Here is a 12,475-nt window from a genome sequence, read left to right on the forward strand (position 1 = left end):
TCGTGATTATATCGGTCAAATTTGAAATTTGAAATTTGAAATTTCGTCTCCAGTTTAACCAATACAGCCACGGTGATTGAGTGTCATTAGAGTCTAACGATACGTTATAACGATATAACGTGAAATTTGTTTTCAGATTCGACCACTATGTAATTTCGAAATGTTTTACACAATAAAATTTTTTTATATGCACAAAAGTTCTCTATTACAAGTCATCTTTACACCTTTTACCGTAAATGAATTACGAACATTCAAACTGTAAAATATCCTCTTTTTTTCACCTTCTCTCACAGCCTCTTGTCTCGTGAATATTATGCCATGGTGTAGAAAAGAACAAGAAAAGAGACCCCTACTTTTGCACGAAGAATAGAACAGTTTTCCATTTTAATTTCTTCGCGGAAGAAATCTCGTTTTCGAAAACTTATTTCACAATTTCGTCGTCTTTCCGTTCCAGGGACGCCGGGACGTGCATACAGCGGGAAAGTATTGCGTTCACGTTTCTTCCTTCTCAACACGTGTAGCCGAAACTTTCAGACGTCATTGTATCTTTTCCATTTTCCCTCATCCCTATTCCCTGCCTGTCTCCCGCCACCCTTTTGTCGCTTCGTCTTTCTGTCATCTATCCATCCACCAACCCCGAACCGAATTCATCTCGCGGATTCATCTCGCAAACTTTCAACCTTCGTCGCTCGACCCCTTCCTCGAATCGCGAAATTTTCTTTTCCTGCGACACCTGCAACTATTTTTCTACCGAGGAACTTTCGCAGGTCGAGAGATTCAAATCTCGAGAATCCTCGCGGTTATTACTGGTTCCTCGCGTCTTATAGGGAAATACGATAGGAAAATTTCGAGTCAGTTACGATTTATCAGGGGTTCACGTAGTGAGCAATGAAATTGTGAACGACTTCGAGAGACCCAGCGTCTTATCGCCTGGATTGATTCCACTATGCGAATTAATACGAGAAATTACGTCTAGAAGAGTCATCGACTTCTCGAGGGTAATTTATACAGATTGTTCTTTTTGTTACGATGAATTCAGGCACATTGACGTAAGAAAATATTGAGTAATAAAATTTAGAAGAGATCAGTAGTTAACTGACAGAAAAGTCTAATACTAACATTGAAAATATGTTGAATTTATAGTTAGGATAGCTTAAAAGCACCAACCGGCTAGTCGTTCAACGCAAGAGGTTATGCTTTTTAGACGGAATTCTTTCTCTTCTGCGGAATGGAACAAAACGAAAAAGTTGGTTCAATTTAATCGTAACAAGGCTCTGGTCGGGAACTCGATTTAGCCGGAAGCGGAGTCGTTTAGGAAGAATGCGGGACAAGTAAAGAAACGGAGGATCGACTTACATCATTGCTATAAAATACATTTCATCCACGGCGGGCTCGCTATAGCGTCTACTACAGCAAAGATCAAAGGTCAAATCGATTTGACGAATTTGTGACGCAAACGAAGCGAAGGGCTGCTGACGCACGCTCCCAGCATCGGAGGTTGCAGTTTTTTGAAATTGCACATACGTACATTAAACCAGCGCCACTTCGCTCGAGCAGCCCGAGCTTCGAAACACCAAAGAACTAATCACTCAACAACTTTCCCCCACTACCACCAATCGCAATACTATCGACCGACCTAAATCGAATAACCCAATCCAACCCCTAAAAGAAAATCCACTTTTTCCATCTCGTGACACGAAAGACGAATTCGTCTCGCGGCTCCTGACACGCTTAACGCGCATCACAAAAGACACCGTAATCCATTCGGGAGCTTCAAGCTTGCCATTACCTAAATTTCCAGGAAAATCGAGACTTGGCCAGTGAGGCGAGATGAGACTCGATTGTCTGGTGCAAGGTGCGCGGATTGGTCGACTTTCTCCGATAGTTCGAACAGTACCGGTACCAGGAAATCGCCTCAGGAGTGGAAAGGAAACCACCGAGCGGATACCATTGGAGGAGCAGGAGGTGACGAGACCGAAATCGGCGACGGTGGAACCATGAAGCTGGCGCGTGACTCTTGAACCGTGCGTGAAAGCTACGAGATAAGGTTAGTTCTGCTGGTTCACGATTCGACACCTCTATCGGAAAATATTCTTAGCACGTAACAGCTGAAGACCGTAGTTGGCCAGTTTATGGCTGTTTCGCGCCCCGGGAAACCCCGCAAGCTTTTCATTTGCTCGCTGACGTCCGGGGGAACGCTGTATCGTCGAGTGACTCGAGAATTGGGCGCCTTATTGATTTTGTTATTGTGATTGGCGAGACAGGCGAATATTTTCTGACGTGTAGTTTTGATACATTTATTATATGTGTTTATATGGTGCAGATTTGTTTCAACGCGCAATCGCGTTTCTGTTATTGAGAGAGTAGGAATAATTAAAACGATTAAGATACAATTCAAAAGTGAATATTCAAGTAGTCTTTACACGGGCTCAACTTGACAAAAAATCGGTTCGTTGATTTTATTTTTAGAGATTAATTTTACATTTTACATTTTACATTCTGCATTTTATACGGCGCACAGTTGTTAGGAATTATCGTAGTTCACGGAGTTAAGCTTGTCACATGATTTTTGAAGATTCATACTTTGTGGAATTTACTGAAAGAGGAAGTTCTCGGTTTTAATGTTTAAAGTGATTTCCAGGGATTGAAATTTTTGTTACAAAAAGAAGATTAAGCGAATTGATGCGGCGAGATCAGATATTTTATATTTATGTTACTATCTAAAACAAATATCATTATTGCCTTTATTTACTGGATATTTTCTGGCCATATATATATTCCGCATTTTATATAATATGAATTTGTTTTAAAAATAAACATTCGAATATTCTGTTTACACTGATTGAATTAAAGAAAATTTACTATAACCATCGTAGAATCTGTTGCAGTTCCAAACAAAATTTTATTCGACACGCGTGACAAAGTCGACTATAGAATGTTATTCGCTAACGGAATACCGCGCGATCCTCCGTCTCACTAGCGCATATCGTTTTCATTTCGCGACAGGCGGAAAGCGGCACGGCGTCGGCCGGTTGGAAAGCTGCAATTTCGTCGCAGCGCCTCAAGAAAAAGAGACGAGAGAGGAAAACGAACAAGATACGAGTCTGAGCCGCGCTTATGGCACGTCTGCGGCGAGCCAAGATTGCGTTTTCCGGCTGTGAAAATTTCCAGAAACCCACAACAAAACCCCGACACCCTGTGAAAGAGGATCAGCTTGGAAGGTTTAGCTAATATTAAATTATAATTTACCACTGCAATCAGATATATTAACTATTATTTCGTAACGTCGATTTTATCCTATTTGCATATTACACGGTATTAATTACTGTTGCAAATATGGTAGTTGTCGTACCGTGGAATCGTACTAACCGATATGTATTATTTTGCTCTACGAACACCAGCATTGCAAGTTTGCTCGGTAAATGTACAACTTCGGGGTCATTCATTTTGCGTTGAGTTCCTAACTCCTGTCTTTCGGCTTTTTGTAAGCGGTTAGTATAGGTCGCGTAGGTGATGTGTCAAGATTAATATCGCAGGATTTTAGACCAACATATGGCAAACGTGTTTTCTGCCATCTCGTTTAAAGGCCAACTTTTCTAGAGCTATCCAATTTTAGTCGTTGAAATGGTCTTGGTGGATTAAGAGTACGTCGGAACACGGTGGAGTAATCTCGCGTTACTTCAGGACCGATTCCCTGCAAATTTAACTCTTAACTCTAGTCTTAGAGACGTGTGCAGCGTATAATAAAGTTTTTAGTACTATATTAGTACTATACTTAGTACATTTAATATTAGTAGTAGTATACGTATAATCAAGAAAATCAAAAAGAAAGTAGACAAAATATTACGAAATTGTAAATATTAAATTCAATGTTAAAGGTTGATAGCGGAGATAACTTGGGAGACATCGTTTTAGGACAAAATTATCCAGCTTTTCCGATATCTTTCACTGTCCCTAATTCACGAGAAATAAAATTCTGTATTGTTTCATCTCCTAAATTCGTTTTATAGCACCAACGAAAAATGGCTTTCTGTTACAAATCACCTACCAGCCACATTTGCGCACAAATTTTCATAACTTTCGAATCTCCAAGTTCTCTAACTTGTCAGTTTGTCCAGTATAAGGGTTACACCATTTCGCTCTCAATGCCTCATATATTCTTGAAATTTTGATAGAGCCAGGGTAGTAATTCCAACTTTCCTCCAGATTTTGGACTTTTCCTTACTCACTCGAAAGGTTCTCAAACTGTTGAAAAGGACTAGTCGGTGAAGGGAGCGCTGTACATCTTTTTACGAGCGACAGCGACGAGAAACATGGCGCCAATTAAGGGAGACAAAAATTTATTCTTCCGCCGGGCGAGCTCCTTAATGAGTTCCTTTCGAAGGAAGGGCGAATAAGGCCGATTCGAGCCGCTTTAATCGCGGTCGAATTACCGTTATCCCGCGGTTCTCGTTGTTAATCGTAGTTTCATGCGACGGTATTTCGCGCCGCTTAACGCGGTTATAATTCGTCGGGTCGAAATTAGTCCGTGGAGCGCGAGCCGTAGAAATTCGCGGGCGATTTGTCTGCGTTAACGCGGCCAAGCGTCCTATCTCGATTTATCCTCGTGCCCGATGGAATTTTGCAGACCATCTCGTTTAGTCGCGAGCCCCGTTCTTTTCCTGCCCGCGAATCACCGAATTATTTTCGATCCGACCTCTCTACGTCATCCCGTATTTCCAATTCTTTTCGTTTCTCCTCTAACTAGAGAGCGACGCTGTGAAATATTCCTGTATCAAGATGAGCGACACAGGGCTTTATTCCTTCATTTGAATAAGGTGCGTGTAAACGAGTCAAGCTATATTTTTACGTGTATATTCCTTAAGGACGCTGTTCTTCGTTGTAGTTGTTACGGACGGAGGAAAATCTGCGCGACGATAAAGAGGAATATTGCTTCATCTCGACACAAGTACGTAAACCGAGATTCTCGAGCATGCTATATTTTTCTTCCATGTTCTTAATCTCGTATCGGATTAATAAATAATTTTCACGAATCTCTGGCTAATTTTCTCGTAAGAATCGAGTAAAAATGTAACCGCGACTGTAGTGCAAGGAAAGCGTTAACCAAAATTTCCATCGATAGACGTCGCTTTACTTCCATTAAATATTCGAATAAAGGGAATCGAAGAGAAGCTTGTCTTATTTTTTTTTCCTTGTCTTAGTTTTTTTCCAGTCTAAAGTTCCAAACGAGGTAACAACTTTTAAAAGTTTTAAGCTTCTAACGAGTTTATCTCGTTTTCAAATCATCGTTCGCGCGTATCAATTTTGACCGATTTCACTCGCCTACAAGGTCTGTTCGGAACATGTTATACGAACAATTATTATATTATAGAATCTATAGAATATTATACGCAACATGCTGCTCCAATCGATCGACCGAAATAAACCATCGACCTGGGGCGATCATTACACGGGGGCTAACTTGTCGAAATAATTTCCATTCAAATCAATGAATAATTAACGTACAAGCTTCGAAATGGTACGACGAGAGAGCTTACAGTTCGGTCGCGACATATTTTCCTCGATCGACGAAACACCGCCCGCGGCAAACGTTACGCGGTGACGGAGGTTTAGAGAGAAGGGGTACAGATAGCCAAAAGATTGCTCGACATACCGGGTCAGAGGTTTCAATAGCTCGGTCAGAATTCCTTATCTCTCCCTGTGTATGCTTCTTGGTTTCTTTCTTTCGATCTGCTCTCCATACTTTTGCTAAGTATTTCGATAAAGATTCCCGAAGAAAATACTATGCCTGGGTTCCCCATGGAGAACACACCTCTGCTGGAACTTGGGTAAAAACGCGAAACAAAGGAGACGTTTTCGAGGAAGAGCGAGAAGAGCTAAGAGAACGATATTCTTCGAGAGGGATCTAGAGATTCGCCTAAGTGCCGCCTCGTTCCGCGATCAAATGGTGCGTCGCGATCATTCGTCTTCGATGTAACAGGCTGTCACTGGAAATTCAGCGTGCTCCACGGGATCGATAAAACACCCACACGTGTATCTTCATCTTCGCGAAGTGCTTTTTGAATTTTAATTTTCTTATTTATCGCTCGAAAGCGTAATGAATGATAAAAAGTTAGACAATGTGGGAGTGACATTACGATAAGCCAAGTTATTACTTTATTCAATAATTCGACAGTGAAATTGATTAGATATAGAGAATATATGAGTTCAGTTCTTTTTAGAGGAAATATTAATAATTTTAATAATTTTAATTAGTATTAATAATTAAACGAAGATATTTGAGATATGAAATTTGTAGCAGTATATTTCACGGTTTGCCTCAGTTTCTTTCAGACTACCCTTTTCAGACTAAGTAATTAATGCTAGAACTACTGACCTTTAATATGTACATAAATATATTAGAAATTAGAATCAGAGCAACATGAGTAAAATACGTAAGCGTTTCTGTTCCGGTAAAAGTAAACCAATATTTATATTTATATATATTTATTTATATTACCAAGAACGCACGTGCGTGCTTTTTGTAGCTACAGAAATAAAATACCCGATATCGTCACTTCGTAGCTTTAATATTAATTTGTTTAATTTTGTAGAAATATCAATTTGTACCGTATGGTCCCAGATATACAACACGTAAACAGTTACATTTAAAATAATAGAACGAAAGTAAATATCTCCATGTAATTACATTTCTATCTAAATAAAAGTCAACATTAATTTTACTGAAAGCACCCGCACGTTTTCAGTAATTAAAAACAAAGAAGAAAAAAAAGAAACAAAAACGCGTGCACATACGCATAGAAATCCTAAAAAAACGCAATATTTCGGTGGGTTTCGTGTAAATAAGAAATATACATCGCAATGCCTATACTGTTTAAAGATCCCGTTTCCATGAACCTCTATGTACGTGTTTCTAAACAAAGAACCATTTTTTTTAGGAAACCTATAACGTTACGGTCTACTGGAAATTTAGTGTTTGAACAAGCCTCTCATTTTAGGTTGAAACTGAACTGAAAGGAGTACGTTTACAAACAGAAATTTACACGGAAGTCCGTTTTCGACGGAGCCCGCAGAATTTTAGCGAAACATTTCCAATGTTCGTTAACGTGGATGCGGAGACGGACGTTTTGCGCGATTTCGTTTCAGTTTCGTTTCTCGTAATCGTTTCAAGACTCGCGTTTAGCTCGTCCCTCGAGACGCGACTACCGGTTTGTACGAAGATGCAACGAATTTCGTCGAGTAAATAAATGCAGAATGAACGACCCGGTGGGGCTAATGAGGAAAGTTGCGAGAGCCGACAGGTATCTAAGAATATTTCGAGGAAATTAAACTCACCGGAGTTCCTTCGCGCCAACCCTTCCAAGGACCGACTTTAATTCTAATAAGTACATCGAAGAACCAATTAGTAGCAGAATAATTAATTAAGACGATGCTCTTCGCTAGTAATTGTATCAAGTTCAATACTTATTAACTCGAATCAAATCCAATACCCGACGTTTTTGCTTCACAAGGTTCGAATACTACTCGTAAGGTATTGTGGTTTATTCATATTACTTGCCTGGTATTCGATCTTCAGAGACTCGTTTCGAACTTTAGAACAAGTACTTCCAACTTTTGAAAATCTACTTACAGCTACTTGGATATTTTATCGAATCGTATTCCCTTATAGATAGTAATCGAATTACAAAAGTCGAAAAGATATTACCATTTTATAGGATTCTAACAAGTTTAGAAGAATTATTATATCGAATCGTAGACGATAAACGCATTCGATAATAACGACGAGGGAGTTCTATAAATTTCATTTCAACGATTGCGCTTATAACGGTTTGAGAACTGCGTCAACTGTCTGTCTATGCGCAGCTGAAACGCGAAAAACGCTTGAATATTTAAAAGCGATCGGCTACCTGTGTATATATTAATGCTGAACCGATCGTTGTTGATCAGTAGTCAATCGGTAGGTATCGAAGCGATTAGCGCGCGAACCGATGACGCGTTTATCGTTATTGTTGACTGTTATATGCATTATAATATATAAATAATTGTCCCTGTTAATCAGACTAATTGCTGTGAACGTTCATTACGAAACAACGACGGAGGGAAATGTTTCGCGACTCTCGTAAGCACCTCTATAAGCAACAAAACGATCCTACTAAAATTCTTTTGTCAGAGAATTTATATATTCGACTTCATTCCACGAAATAGTGCTCTACTTTTGGTTTAATATCTTGAAAAAAGATTGCAGATTTAAAAGAACACGTGACGCTGCTATAAAAATGACAGTGGCTTCTTCGTTTAAAATTCGGAAGAAGAACGCAAAGTAACTCGGAATATTCGTTCATCAAGTTCTGAAATACCAGCGAAAAGGAGTCGGGGCAAACGATACCTCTGGCCGTGTTTCGTTCCAAGGTGGTTCGGTCGAGTCAAAAGTCTCTAGGTCGAAAATCGCCTGAGAACAAGCAGCACTTGGCGCGGGCCGATGCAAATGAGACGTCGAAATAGGGAAAAAGCGAGTTGGGAAGAGAAACGAGCAAACGAGGAGTGCAGGCTTATAAGTTATTCCAGCGAAGCGAAACGCGCTCTTGTGGAATCGTGATGCCGCGAACGACGTCGTCATCCTCGTCGTCGTCGTTGTCGCGGTCGCTTTTCACCCTTCCGGTGAAGGAGATCGCGCGTCGCGTCACTCCACGCAAGATATTTGGCGGTGAAAATCGCTCGTCGTGAGATTTTCAGCCGGCAACTGAGTCGTCGCAGCCACTGCGCGATATGAAGGGGGGTTACTGGCTAAAAGCGTATAAATTATGGAAATCCGCGTCAGACCAGGAATTCGATATGAAGATCGGGAATTCATGGAACGAAACGCGTTTCGATAATGTTCACGAGTAATTTCTCGTTCCGGGAACGAGCCTCGTTTTTCCTCGTTCAACTTCGTCCTCGTCGAGATGATCGCCGAGTAGGAGATGATTCGGGCGCGCGGAATTGCATTTAGAGTGCTTGCTCTTGGTCGATTCTTTCGCAGCAGGAAAAACTTTCTCTTTATAGTGCATTGAGATCGACGATGTTTCGTTTATAAATGAAGAGGGAAAAGTTACTTCTTGCAAACCGAATATACAGCAGGCTGATTCTATGTGACGATATAAACTGGAAATATAAAATGCAATTTCTTCGTACGGGGCTTTGTTACCGGGGAACATTATTTTAAATATGTATCGAACATGTTTGTGTATTCATTATGTTTGGAGTTAAAGAACTTTCGTTGTGAATTAGTATTTCCGTTTATGTTTATGTTTATTGTATCGGGTAAATCAAAACGCGCGATGAAATAATATATTCATGATAAATCTGGTGATAATAGAGATCGTTGAAGATGCTGTTTATTCTGTTGAAATACACAATTCTGCTGCTGGTATTAAGGAAAATTTCCAGCGTGTTCTGGTGATTTATTTCATTGGATGCTAGAGCGGACTGTTTTAAATATCAGAATTAATTTTATTTGACTCTGTGACTAAAAATCAAAAGATATTAGTTCGGACGCAAAATATTTAAAGGCAATTTTCCCAAAAATAAAGGCCAGTATCAAAACGTTTTATTCCACGCTGTTAACATATTTCTCACATAAGATTATTTCTTTCCCTGGCTGTTACAAGACACTTTATATTTAAAAATGACACAGGTAACGATATCGCTCCTGGCACTCTGCAACAGTACAACATGGAATTCTCCTACGCTCTCTAATCTTGTCTTGTACCATTGAAACTCCGGATTATGCTACTCTACATCACACTCCATACATATGTATAAGATGAAAGATACACATATTCTCTCCATTTGATCCAAAGAAATCCTCCCTTACGAAAATTTAAATAAACTTCCTACCATTTTCAGTAACATTTCTCTCTCATCGTCCATCAAATCGTTCGATATTCATTCTCAAGCTCTTCAACTCTTATCTACATATCGAATTCCAAATCGCGAGCACCATAAATGTTGATCCGCGGATCGTGCTCGAACGGAACCGGATGCCGCGCGTTTGACACGTTCTAATAAAGCGCACCACGTCGATAGACGATCCACGTACGAGTTGCTACGTGCGTATTCGTACGGAATTGCCGGCGAATCGTTTCGTTCCAATGGAGAATGCGATCCCCGACATCGTCATCCTCGGCCGGTTTCGCAATTCTTTCGTTTCTCACGATAGCTATCGTGCCGAATGAACCCTGACGCTGTAACGAAGACTGTTATTGTTATTGCCCATCTTGACGATTTCACATTCCGTACGGTGTTAATCTAATGGCTTTATCCTCCTTTCTTTTATTTCTTTTACTGGTTTTGTGGGTAAGACGAATCGTGTCCCTTTGGTGGTTTATTGGATCCAGCTTAAAATAGGGAATCATCGTGAATGTTTCGTCCGGAGGAATAAAAATATGAGAATTTTCGTAGATAATTCTATGACGCTCGCTTTCGAAGACAAGAAGCTATTTTTGAATCGGTATTCTAATATTTAGACGCGAGATCGTTTTGGACGATACTCTGACTATTACTTCACTGTGTATTTATTTATAAACTCTCTCGTATAAATCTCAAATTTCGACTGTAGCTATTTCTATATCGTTGCATAATTGTATATAGAAACTCGTATATTGTATATTTATCGTAATTCCAGCCTCCAGAGGACAATAGAATGGACTTGGTTTACAAAAGCAGCCTACTGTCGCTCATCCCTCCACATCACAATTATACCGCACTCTGCTTGTCGGACCAACTTAAGATCAGGTTACCTGCTTTAGTCATCTTTAATTGCTTCTAGCTACCTTGTATTTATACAGAAGTATTTATACAGAATTGTTGCGATTCGCACGAAATTGCATTAACATTCTACGAAGCCTTTTACTAGATTCGAAAATAAATCGTGATGCAATTTTGATCGCACTCAACTCTACCGGTTTGATTATAAACCTTTTCCCCGCTCGACGATTGATTCTAATATTTCCACTGACTCACGGTTTATCTTTAGTTTGCCTGGTAATATTTTCGTCGCTTGTAAACCGGGAGAATCAAGAACAAAGAAGGAAGCGGAGAAAAGACATGCTTCTAAATTTTGAAAACGTTTTCGCTTTCGATTCGCCGATCGGTATCGATCGTCCCGCCCCACGGGGATGCTCTACTCGTTCCTCCACTTATATTTAGCCGGCCGCTTTAATATTTCGCGCGGAACTTTCTCAATTTTCGTCCAGGCCGACGTATTTCCATCGCGGAAACTCGGCCCGCGTTTAATCAAGTCCCGGACCCGCGAAAGATCGGGATCCATTTTAAAATGGGCGGTGACGAGTGGTGCGAGTACGACGGAAGGGTGAAAAGGAATTTCTGTCGTCGCTTTGTTCACCGTATCGATCCCCTTTTACCCGTCCTCAAGTAAACTAACGCCAGCCCGTAAAATTTCGTGGCTCGAAACGTCGCACAGTGCGCTATGTGAACGAGGATTCGGAACAAAGATCAGAAATGCATATAACGTGCAGTTTTCTTGAAACTCGATACCAGACAATCCGACGTGAGTAAAAGTCTGTCAAATCTTTGTTAGTATTTTCTCTGCTTCCTGGCTTGCTTGAAATATCATGAATATTTATTTCTTTGCCTAACCGCGTTGTAGCACAGTGACGTTTAAGTATAATAAATAACGCCGACGCTGTGAACAATCTTTCCATTTTCTCGTAAGTGCCATGTAGAAATTACCTGTACTCCCTTCCGTCTTGTCAGATATCGTGCTGATATTCAGTAAAGAACAGAATCTTCTTGTAACTTTTAAAATTTTCCTGGGTTAAGCGTCGCCAGAAATCCATTTTTCAACCAAGTTGCGATAATTAATGGATTTCACAAAACAAAATAATAATAATAAAATAAGAAACATCCAGTGTAGCAGTTTGCAAGAGAAAAATTATATAGAAATATAATACAATACGTTCTTGACACTAGAATCAAAATTGCATGCTTTGAATCGTTTTCTTAAATTGCTCTTTGAAGAAAGAAAGAAATTTTTTAATTGGACAATTAAAATTATACACATCTTTGCTCAAACTCATTTAATGTTTAACAATGTTTAATATTTATCAAAGAAGAATGTAGAATGAATGAGCGAGCTAATATTTAACTGAGTAGATTTTGGTGTGCACACGATTTTTACAAATCTTCGATCGATTTTTTGGAGAATTATTGTGTACATTACTTACTTGCAGACTGATGTTATCATCGATAACAAGATCAAAATCGAACAACGATTATTTCGATTTTTATCCACTACTTGTCTCACTATGCGTCGTCGTACGGTTCGAATTGCAATAGAAAATGATTCACTTTGATTGGTGTTGCATCCCTCACGAGCAACTGTTTAACGTTTCTCTGGAGTTATAGTCGCACGTGCGTGCACGTGATTGGAATGGCTTGCAAATTGCATCGTGCTGACAGCAAGCGTTTCCTCGAC

The 12,475-nt window shown here is 39.8% G+C and overlaps 1 protein-coding gene and 1 long non-coding RNA gene across 2 annotated transcripts in view; one reads left to right on the forward strand and one right to left on the reverse strand.

Annotated features, from left to right (window-relative positions):
• Positions 1-3,728, forward strand: part of LOC117205723 — a 62,841-nt gene extending 59,113 nt beyond the window's left edge. Inside the window, exons 3-4 of the long non-coding RNA XR_004487280.1 lie at positions 1,802-2,047; positions 3,007-3,728. This is a non-coding gene — a long non-coding RNA (uncharacterized LOC117205723). The remainder of the gene's footprint in view (positions 1-1,801; positions 2,048-3,006) is intronic.
• LOC117205720 (alpha-2B adrenergic receptor-like) overlaps positions 1-12,475 on the reverse strand; it is a 118,762-nt gene that overhangs the window by 80,206 nt on the left and 26,081 nt on the right. The gene's annotated exons all lie outside the window — the stretch shown is intronic.

The sequence above is a fragment of the Bombus bifarius genome, unplaced genomic scaffold, assembly GCF_011952205.1.
Source record: "Bombus bifarius isolate JDL3187 unplaced genomic scaffold, Bbif_JDL3187 scf7180000007992, whole genome shotgun sequence".
Taxonomy (NCBI): domain Eukaryota; kingdom Metazoa; phylum Arthropoda; class Insecta; order Hymenoptera; family Apidae; genus Bombus; species Bombus bifarius.